General features: G+C 45.2%; 1 long non-coding RNA gene across 1 annotated transcript; it reads right to left on the minus strand.

The window, feature by feature from the left end:
• Window positions 1-787: 787 nt before the first annotated feature.
• Window positions 788-10270, minus strand: LOC125757274 (uncharacterized). The gene is made up of 3 exons (XR_007415201.1): window positions 9970-10270; window positions 9717-9901; window positions 788-883 (listed from the first exon to the last, which is right to left on the minus strand). It is a non-coding gene; the product is annotated as an uncharacterized LOC125757274 (long non-coding RNA).
• Window positions 10271-11763: the final 1493 nt, after the last annotated feature.

Raw genomic sequence — 11763 nt, forward strand, 5'->3', positions numbered from 1 at the left:
GGTAGCCTTGTACAAAACAGGTGGATGGCCATTTTTTCAATCCAAAATAACTTGTTCTCTACACAGATGATGTATGCGAACACAACTGTGATGCCTTGAATCCTGTCTGGACTGAGCTGGGCTTGGAGCATGCAGCCAACATGTGATGTAGGAGCTCCAAGTGAATGTTCTCAAATGTTCATTGTTCCAGTGCTCCCAGACGAGGAAAAAGCTGGGACACAGCACTGTGTGCCTTGGCTTCTTTCCTCGCACTGTGACATAATGACAGTAGTACCAACTAGCCCAGTTCATTGCCGCTCTAAATGTGGTTTAGCTACTTGTGATGCCGTTCAGACCAATCTGCTTGGCACATTCACAGGTAGCAATAGAACCTTAGGGCTGCCAAGATAGCAAAGCCTAAATGCAAGGCCCTGCGCGTGCACATCTGAGCTTGCAGAGATAGTGTCTGCATAGGTCACTTGCTTGATGAATGTGCACTAAATGCAATTTTTTTGGGCAATAAAGGTGTGATGACATATGCAATTTCTACCTTTATTTGCTGCAATACAGAACGTCTCCGATTTGTTCGAGTAGTGATTAGCACTTTATGAAAGATAATTAATGCAAGGTCATGCTATATGTATTACTTTTCAATTGAAGACCCTGGGGCCAATCTTGCACTCGCAGGACTTCGCGGCCTTTTGTGTTGCAGTGGCTGCACTTCAGCAGCCTGTAGCAGATACCAGCTCGCTGTGTCCATGTGACTTCACTCCAGGTCTGAAATCACGGGCAAGAGAACTGACGATTTGGCCAGCTGATCGATCCCTTGGCCTCTGTGCACATGGTACCCATCAATTGCTAAGGGCGCACGTCGTGGCTCTTTCGAGGAATTGAGAAACCGATGCTGTAGGAACAAAAAAAATTAGTGCAATTAGGAAAAATGTGATGCATTGAGACAAGAAAGAACTTGCAGATCAACTGAAGTCACTAAACAAAAAGAAAGGGAAGTGAACAACATGGGACCACAGCCTACAGTTTCATAAGATAATGGAAAAATTTGGCAACATAACGTGTTGCTAGTATGCTGCAATGTGAAAATTTTTCACTGCTAGATGGGGCTCAGCCGGAACTTTTGAAATCAATACACGCTCCTTTGAATGTTTGCATTGCCCCTGTATATGTGGCTTGCACCAATATCACAGCTTGAAATTACATAGCCATTCACCCCGTGTGTCGGAACGTAACGAAAAACAGATATTTTTGGCCGGAACGAAAATAACAAACGTTATCTATTATTTCGTTCCAGAGTGAAACCGAAATATTTTTTATCAGTTTTCAGTTCCCGGGAAAACTTGGTGACCTGGAACAACCGAGGTCATGCAATGTGAGCAATAATACATATGTCAGGGTATAGTGTTAGCGCTTATCTCATGCAAGAATTCCAAAGTAAAGATGTTCAAATTTTATGAAAAATGAAAAGAGTGCAACCAGAGCTGTTTATATTAATGCAAGTGGACTTTCGTGTGCCAGTCACACTAGTGTGGAGAGGGCATTCTCGGTGCCGAAGTTTGTTTTATCAGAACAGCGGTCTTGCACCCTCGAGGACGGGCTGCTTCTGAGAAAATGCTCACTCCCTTGACACAAAACATAGGACCTGCTCAGAAAATTCATAATTCACTTTTGAGAAATTTAAATACAGTAACTTGGAAGGGTGCTAGTTTTGGGGTTTTGTGTGGCTGGCCCAGAAGCCCCTCAGGGACGAGACCAAGACAGACCAGCAACCATCTTTACTCTGCCGAGCCTCGGCCGCAACTGCCCGCTGCCAGTGGCTGCTGAGTGCGAGCTGCGAGCGCACCATCGCTCATCATTCTCTTCTTCTACGGCCAGCACGCCCGCAGCCACCGCTTCTATACTGCCCCCTTCCCTCCGGTGAAACTGGGGAGGAGGGCGCAGTAGCCACTATCCTTGGCCACAGCGGACAGCACGTGGCGTGCACGACCACACGTCGGCACGGTTCGTCCACCACGTAACCAAGGTCCCGGTGTTGTCCGTGGCAACTGGGGGCTCCGCATCCATTTTCGGGTTAGCAGTCGTCGTGGCAGCCGCCTTGCTGCCACCGTTTGTGGTTGCCTGCTCTTTCCTGTTGCTGACCTCTGGTTCTTCCTTCCTATAGTGTATAGAAGCGTATAGACAAGTATAAAAGCGGCGGCTGCAAGCGCGTCGTCCGTAGAAGAAGAAAACGAACGATGGCACGCTCGCAGCTCGCAGTTGTGGCCGAGACTCGGCGAAGTAAAGATGGTTGCTGGTTTGTCTTGGTCTCCTCCCTGACAGGTTTCTGGGCCAGCCACAGCCACGACACCCCACATAGCTCGCGCTAGTCTGTAGCAATTCGTCGTACAGTTACTTGCGCTCCTCTGAAGAATGCGGGAAGAACGTGTTTTACCTGTCCCACGTTCTTAAGAGGAGCGCAAGTTTACCACAAATCCTATGTTTTTATCGTTACTTTACCTTCAAATTTTCGCATAAAAATAAGAACCGTTACAAAACATTATTTTCTTTAGTTCCGGAACAGAAACAGAACTTTTTTCGGTGGAACGAAACTAAAACCGAAACGAAAAACATTTCGTTCCGACACCCTGCATCCACCATTGCGATGAATCACTACTGAAAGCTCACCAACCACCACTGAAGCTATAGAGACAGTACTAGAATATGTACCGTACTTACTCGAACCTAGCCGACACTCGAAATTCGCAAGGCCAGAAAAAAAAAAACTTAATCTTGGTACTCGAATCTAAGCCAACCCCCCACTTTCGCACATTGTTTTTTATTAAAAAAACATCAGCTTAGATTCGAGTAAATACGGCACATGCATTTCAGATTCAATTAATGGTTGCCTGCACATTTGTATAATGCCCCAACTGCTTTGACACTAACGCAAGGAAGCAGCAGCCAACGAAATAAATATGAATATTTCAGCCTGCCATACATGGAGAACACGTGCAAGCATCTAATGTTCATATGTGAAAGACAACAGTGTTAGAGGAGAGAGCCTGGTGCGGATAATAGAAGAATTTGACACAGCAAGCCTGTGATGTACACTCACTACATAGTCAAAAGTCTGATAAAAACTTGTCAGATGGGGAAGGTACCAGATTAACATATTAGAACGCGCCTCAAATTTTTTAAAAGTACGTAAAATTATGCTTTGGGACCACTATGGCCCCATTGCTCACACTAAAAAAAGCATCAGTGGGGCGCCTATGTATAGCCTATGTGCCACAGCGTGCAGGTAGGGCAAATTACCAAATGTACAGCTAGTTCCACATTTTTTCCGATTTCATAAAGATTCCATGAGCAAACATGAAGATTACTACTTTGTAGCAGATAGAGTGTATTCAGATAACATCGGTGCATGTCTGTGGACCCCTTTAATATCGCTGAAAAAGAAAATATTTTGCTGTATGAGTCCCCATGGCCACGAAACCAATGTTAGTTTTGCGAAAAAAAAAATTTGCCTAAGTAAAAAAATTTGGACGGAAGTCTTCACTCAGCAGAACTGCTTTTCGCGAATTTCCCGAAAATACGATTTTGACAAGACCTACAAAGAAATTATTGCAGCTGCGAGTCAATTTTTCTTGGCTTACTGTGAGTAACGTGCATTTATGAAATGTTATGTTGCAGTTCCGTTGCCCATAACTTATGCAAAGAAGTTGCAATACGGCACCCATTGCTCAATAATGCTCTAATTTCAGATTTTTTTGACTCCGCGTCTATAATACTCGAAATTTCCCAAATTTTCCAGAGATTTGCCACGCATTAGGTTAACCATTGTGCTAAGTATGATTGCCGAGGATGATGTCAGATGCAAACCATAAATGCATATGGTAAGAAACGTCTCTAAAATAAAATACTTCGACATTCAGTTTAAAAAAAAGGCCATCTTCAATTTTCTTTAAACTCCCCAGAATTAAAGCCAAGCACGTGCTCTAACTTAATCTCTAAAAACATGTTGCATTATTTTTGTTAGATAGGAGTTACAAAGCCACCAAAGTGTCCAAATTGACGTCAAGTTCACACACAACCACTTAAAGGGGTGGTGCCATCAAATTGTGGCTTGTGCATTCTTTGTTGCTAACATTTCTTATTGATCTAGGAAGCATGAGACACACTCCCAAATTCATGTATTCTCTCGAAACTATTTCACATCGCCTTATTTGTATGAACGACTTTCGGTTTCGGTTTCTGGGCGACAAGTTGGACACCGACATCACCGTGTAGGAAGCAAGAACAAGTGCACCCACAAAGTTGTGACACATGCAGTGCTGCATTGTCTGCTCTCGCACACAGATGCAAGCAACCGTCCGGACGCCTTCAAAACTTGCTAAAATCCTCCATCATCCGCAGATGGTCGGCGAGCTTTCAACAATGACTGGTAAAACCCGTTTTGTCTACGTAACCCAACAGCAGCACCACATTAGTGAAAAGATGTTGCGTGGAGTTTTGCACAAAACTCTCCACAGAATGGTACTGCACTGTTAAACGGAACGTCTCAAACAAAGGTGAAAACCACCTAACATTATGGAAATTGCAAGCAGTATTGAATCCATTGCAAGAGACTCTTGTCTGCTGAGACAGTCATTTCATAACAACTGACCTACCTTCATTTTAGAGACTAAAAACATGAATTCACTTCACAAGTGCAACCAGTACTTGCTGGAAGCAATCCACACTAACCAGCTGCTGAACTCACTGAATATTGGCATGACTCTGCTGCTCACTACCCGAGGCCAGCAAATGCTGCAATGACATTGCTGTGCCTATAGTCGGGTACAACTTTAGAAGACAGGAGAGGCCCCGCCCAGATGACCGAAGTGCAGCAGCCAATTGCCTCCGCGACTAAAGAAATAGTCCCGCTAGGCATGTTAGGCATGTTCTCCGTCGGCGGGGTCACCGGCCGTCCGGCTCATGACGTCACCTGAAGTGCGCGGCCTATTGGTGGAGGCTCGTATGCATCCGCATTTGAGGGGAAAATGCCGCTGCCTTCTAAAGTTGTACCCGACTATAGCTAATGAAAGCTGTGATGTTGAGAGGGTTCTTTCAGCTGAGGTACAGAGTCGTCCACTTCCACCTTGAACACCGCACCGTGCGGCCAGCACTCCGCGGAGCGCCTCTCTTGGTTGCTTGGGTAACTAGCGCGTATGCGCAGTGACAGCTCTAGGCGGAGCCTTCGTCGCGTCGTCTGCTAAAGCGCAGCAGGTCTGCCGAATTGTACTTGCTTTGCGGTGAAGCTAACTTCGCTCTTGCTATGCGCATGCAAATCCAGCATCCAGCACGGTTCAGAAGAAGCGAAGCGACTGCACCTTGTTCCGTCTAGCTTTTGCTGCTAGTGGTTTCTTTCATTTCTGGATGCGATCTCACAACCAGTAAACCTCGGTCCGTGCATGAGTAAACTTTCACAGCCGCGCTTGAACTCCTACAACTAAGCAACTCAGCTCCTTTGAGCCCAGTAGCCAGAATGTTCCCGCTGCTCACGCAAATGTTTTTGATCAGCTTCAAAGCTAGGCGCCGCAAAATTGGCGATAAATGCATGGTAAGGTCTGACATAACAGCTTTAAATGTGCGAAAGTTTGGATTGTTACTCGCCTGAAAACAAAAGGATGTGAGCAATTTGCCAATTTCAGAGAAGTTACATTACATTCAGGTGTTATCAGCGCTGCTGCCTTCATGCGCTAGCGAATTTAACTCGCCAATACGCCGCCCTAATTTGCTACTCATTTGCAACCATGCTTATTCGTGCCATTCATGCAGAAAAATGAAGAAGCATTCTAATAGAGTTTTCAGCTGAAGTCATATCACGCGATCAGTTCACCAAAGAAGCGCCGCTGACAAATGATTACTTCTGTAAGCAGGCGCTGAATAAAGCTTGACTCCCTTTTTATTGCTAGGTGACCCAAAGCACCGCGTATCGCTTTATATATTTCTTGGCTCAAACTTTAGCACGAAGCAAAAAGTTTTCCGTGAGCCTTCAATTCACAGCGCAAACTTATATTTTTTTATTGTCGACTTTGTGTCGCCAAACTTTCAGCTGATGAAAACAACCGTGTGAGTAGCGGGAATATTCTAACTGTACGGCACAAAGCATCTGAGTAGCTTAGTTGCGGGAGTGCCAGCCCGGCTTGGCGATCTTACTCATGCACGGGCCAAGGTTTATTACTTTTAGGATCGCATGCAGAAAAAGAAAACAGTAGGTAAAAAAGCAGTGCGGAACGAGGCGCAGTCGCTGCGCTTCTCGATTTCCATGAGATTAAGTTACCTTCATCGAAGAGCAAGCGCGATTAGGCGGAGCCACTGCGCTTTAGCAGACGACGCGGCGAAGGCACCACCTACAGTTGTTACTGCGCTTGCGTGCCCCAGCCGCCCGCGAGAGACGCTCCGCGGAGCGTTGGCTGCACGGTGCGGTGCTCAAGGTGGAAGTGGATGCCTCTGTACATCCAAAGGTGAGACAGCTCTCGAATGAAAACCAACATGCTGCACATGCAAATGGCAATGTACGTTAACAAGGACGCGTAAAAAATCGGTGATCAGCTTTTTGTGAATTAAATGTGTCTTTTCCTAGATGTTATCAAGGCTCTTTACCTTTTGACTTATCAATTTGTGTAAATGTATTTCATGTAGCATTTCTAAACTAAACCCCCCCAAAAACATGCAGTTCAATGATGGTTCCACGAAAAATGTGAGTTCTCTCAAATTATCAGCTTGAAAAATAGCACCCCAATTTTTACCCTCTAATTTGAAAAAATATAAAACACAAAAACAAACCACCGTAGTTATGCAATTTGTGTTAGAATGCTTTGGCTTCCTGTGCGACACAATTTGTACAAACCTCACCACCAGACAGGCATAGATGAGACTCTGGCTAAGAACATGTGCAAGGTTGTAACCAAGCTGATCATTGCGCATCATAGCAACAATAAGGCCATCGTCATCACCATGACCAAAAAATAATGAGCCACCGATCAAGACAACAAATGTGTGTGTGTGTACCTTTCATCACATTTACCACCAATCATAACAAGAAACGAGTTCATACATTTGTTCATATTTGTGTGTTATGTGCTAGACAGCTTCACTGGTAACCTGCCTTCACAAAATGGAATGGCTCGAAATTTTTATCACAATTTTACGCACCAATTCAGTCATACACACAACACATTGTAAACAGTGGTAGTTTAGCACAATAGCAATAATACGCCAGCAAACGAGCAAGGCCTTATCTATAAGAAAGCAACATTGTGCTTATAAAGCCCCTGTTGCTGTGGTTCGTGTTTGTGCACTCAGCATGTATACGCACTGCGCATAAGCACCACGGCTTGACACAGGTTGCCAGTTCCCTTAGTCACAGTGATGGCAAAGCCGCCTCTCAGCAATCACTCCTTTTGCCTTATAAATAGCATAGAATAAAGTGGGGATGCCTAATAATATAGATTGTAATATCAAGCACGAATTATGGTGCATGTAAAGAACAGAAGACTGTACAGCAATACGAATGGCTCCTTTGCACAGTATGAAGGCCTGTCCACCAGGCTGCACAACAAACCGGTTTTTGCAACATTGAAACACATTTTAAAAATGCAAATCCTGTTGAAACTGCAAGTGTGCTAGATTCTATCACTATAATTTACGGTCCTTCCATTTCCACTAGGATATGATAGCACGTTCTAGCCAGTTAGTTGTCTGTGTTTCTAACTTAGAATTATTATGTTTAAGCTGTTGCATTAACGTAGACAGAACTTTCAATGGCAAACTTGTAAGGCATATTGGGAAACACCCAATGGCTCTCTATTGATGAATAAAAGGCTTTTACAGGGCTCTAAAATTGCCAAAGCTCCGAACGAGTGTGACTATTGGTGTTGAATCCTTCGTCTGAGGCAAGCTTTGAGATTGGGCTAGTTGCTAATCCATCTTCAACAAAAAGGGTAGGAGTGGACAACAGACAAAGAAGGGAACAAAGACAACCGTTCCCTTCTTTGTCTATTGTACACTGCTGCACTGTTTGTTGACGATGAACTTCGTTTGAGGTTTCTAGTCTCACTGATATGTCGTATCAAAGTTCATCCGTGGAATTTTGTAGATTACCCCTGGTAACTTTTATTGCTCCAAGAGGTCTTTAACGTGTGTGAGCTGTCATGTTACCTAGTTTTTTGGCATCTGGGAAATTCTCACACAATTAGTGTAAAAAAATCTTGCAAGTGACTCGCTTATTCCCTGCACCATGGGATGCCCACATACTTTTGCTGTTCCCGTTTGTCCTCCCAAAGAATCAAAGTTCTCCTTAGACAAATAGTTTCCAGGAGGTTACCCACAAAATGCGTGAACTGTGACACATCCTACATTAGTGGAACGAAAAGTTCAAACAAACAACAAAACACCATAAAAAATGCCTTGAGAAAGGCAAGACATGCTCAAACACTGGTGGATAATTATTCATTACTAACCAAGCGATTAATTTGGACACCACTGCTCTAATCGCAATGAAGAAAATCTTATACATCTGATCTCAAATGTGGTATGTGTGCAACTTACTTTAGCTGTACATGTGTTGACCTACCCAGGATATACACCAGCACCCACTGGCACCTAGGCCATAAATAATCACCCTCTTCGCATTCTTTATTGTGAACAAGGGGCCCATAGTGGTTCTGAAACGTTAATTTTAATTGTTGCCTTTTCAAAAGGTACCTCACATACATGAACCCATTTAGTCGACAGGTTTTCATTCGTCCACTGAAACAGATCGAGATAGCAGTGACTTGTGGGCTTTCATTTATTCAAGGGTAACAAAAGTTACCTAACAACGTCATAGTGAGTTGGTTGTCACTGAGAAGATGCGGACACTGGCGGTTTTCTGATCACCACATACTGATGTTTCAGTCAAACATTTCTTTTCCCATGCCTTGAAAACACTGTCTTACTCTATTAGTGGCCTTCCGTGAGAAAGGCTAGGATGCTTGTGTCACTACCACTGCCATTGTTGATGAACCATTCCACGGACATTGGAATGCTTTATCAAAATTGTCTCTAACATACGAGCCAGCTCATGTGACGGCACATGCAAGCCATGTATTCTCAAATGCCTCTACTAAAAATGGCACCACGTTGCCTCACTCTGCTAAATCTAAATAAGCATCCTCACTGTCCATGTATGTCACCGTCTTAAAGAAAGGGCATTAAATTTCAAGGCCTTGTTTTCCACTGTGTATAATGGCCACATGCAAGATCACTAAAAGGTGTGCACGTAAAAGGTGTGCACGTGCTTAACGTGCATTGTCACCTTCATTTCAGTATTTTCCCTGTATCTCAACATCGTGTGAACGCCTTGTCAATAACAACAGTCAGGTATTTCAGATGAACGCATATACACGGGAGAAAATTGCTAGGAGCACTTACAACTAAGTTTTAAAATTCGTTAGAATGCGGTGCGGACGGTACGCATCTACATACCGCTTTAATCGAGTCTGTTGGCAGTGCAGGTTTACCGTGCAGCAATACGGATATGCCATATCGTCGTGGTCGGCATGTCAGTATTTTAACCCGCAAGACCTCTACCGCATCACTTTACCGCAAGCAATGAGCAACTAGCGTGGCTAAAAAGTTCTTAAAAAAAGCTGCGTGCCGACCACGACGGTACGGCATTTCCCTCAGCGGCGCGCACCAGTATGTCGGCGTAAACTTACCTCGGCGTTCAAGATTCGAACACACGGCAGGCGTTTCAGCGTAGCCGTCAGCTTGCGGTTCAGCAAGCGCGTTTTCTTGATCTGGCGCTCCGCATCGGCGTCTTCAGAGCTGGAGCAACGTGGCAGCACTTTGAAGACGTATACACCACGGGGGCCACATCGTGCTGCAGTTGCAGAACTAACTTCTAAAATATAAAGAAAATACAACCTTCAGTGACTGATGCCAAGCATCTCACAATTTCAGAATACGTACCCCTATATTGTCGCATATATCTTGAGGGTCCGCGTTGGCACTACTGCAAACGTCGTTACCACCAACGTACTACAAAACGACAGTCTACGCGCTGAAAGTGCATCGCAGAGACGGCCTCAGCCATTCGCACAGCGTCAGAACCACCAAAACTAAATGTGCAGGTCTCGACGGATGTTTTCAAGTGAAGGCGACTCCTGCACATGAATTTAACCTGGCTGTCGCCTATCAGCACACCGCGCAAAGAAGGCATAACTCAAACAAGGCCGGCGACTGCGGTGAGGGTACCGAGTAGAACATAGGCAAGTAAAGGCTGGGGACAAGGCCGAGGAATCGCCGGATCTTTCCCTAGCTACAACAGTACCTGTCTAGGGGCAGGGAGTACCTCCCTATGGGAACGTCAGATCCGGTTTCGCGCCAAACCGGGAGAGCCCCGACTCCGGGGATACGCTTTCCACACTCCCTAGGAGCAAATCGCGCCCGCCTCGAAAGGAGGAGTTCGGAAACTGAAAAAGTATCTATAAACGTTGCCTACGCCGGCGAGGCGCTGTCATCGTTTCGGCCGTGGCGACACCTCATGGCTCGGCCGCGAAGCTCTCAACATGCCACAGGCCAGCACGACAATCAAATAATCAGACTAGCCCTCTCCAGAACTGGCATGGCGGTACTTTCTAAACTGAACATCACACCACCAACGCATGTTAGGAACAAACATAGGTACATAGACTGCCGGAGGCCTGGCGGGCAGGCATCATCATCAAGCCTCTTCCTCGGAATATGAACCCCACATTCCATGCAGATAGGCGCAAAGCCAGAGCCAAAGCCCATGATAAATACTCAGATGACGAGAGCGCCTTTTTCGTGGACGCCGCCGTGTCACACACAGGTCAGTGCACGGTGGCAGTAGTAACAAGGTCTATCCAAATAGGTCGCGAAGCTTCGGGCGAAAAGCGGTTCAGATCCTATTGTCAGCGACATCAGCATGGGGAGTTATGGGAGTAGCGATTGAAGCGCGACTAGGTGTGGTGGGAACAAACACTAATAACAAAAAACCTAATTTCATTCAACAACAAAATAATATTTATATTTTATGACCGAGATTTATTTCAGAATAACATTTATTTAGATCCAGTGTACAAAGAATTCATGAAAATGTATATGCATTATCAAAAATCTTCTTATTAGCGCCCTCTAAAGAATGACACATGCCATTGCTCTGCGACGCAGTCCTTGTAGTGTTCGGAAAGGCGCGCGTAAAGTTCGTCCTGCGGCGACACACCCCCTCAGGTGTGCTGGTGTTTCGCACTTGCATGCGTGCTGTGAATTATTGTGGTGAGAATTTGATTTTTGTGTGCGCGAAGTTGCGATGTGCGTTTCATCATTGGTGAACGTGTTGGCTACGGTGTTCAACGGACAACGGCACGAGGCGGCTAACATTTCACGCCGAACGCTTTCCTCGGTACTAGCGGAAACGATGTGGTGTTCCAAGGATGCAATAGCAACACGCGTACGCCTGGCGAGCCCTCTCTTCTAGATAAGACACCGGGGCAACGGTTCGGAGTAGTGTGCTTGCTGTATTTTCATGGATCAGTATTCCTGCTGCCCGGTTTCCTTCGTGAACATGCGGTGCCTACTATATTTCCGGTTATCGGTGAGCAGATCGCTAAGTTATCTGTCGCGCTACGATCGCTACAATTCGCATGTCTTGATACGTTACACGTAAGGTTAATTTATCGGAACAAAAGGCAAAACATAGTGCACGTAGTGTACGCACCTTTTGTACTTATGACATTTGTT

The sequence above is a fragment of the Rhipicephalus sanguineus genome, chromosome 2, assembly GCF_013339695.2.
Source record: "Rhipicephalus sanguineus isolate Rsan-2018 chromosome 2, BIME_Rsan_1.4, whole genome shotgun sequence".
In the NCBI taxonomy this organism is placed as follows: Eukaryota; Metazoa; Arthropoda; class Arachnida; order Ixodida; family Ixodidae; genus Rhipicephalus; species Rhipicephalus sanguineus.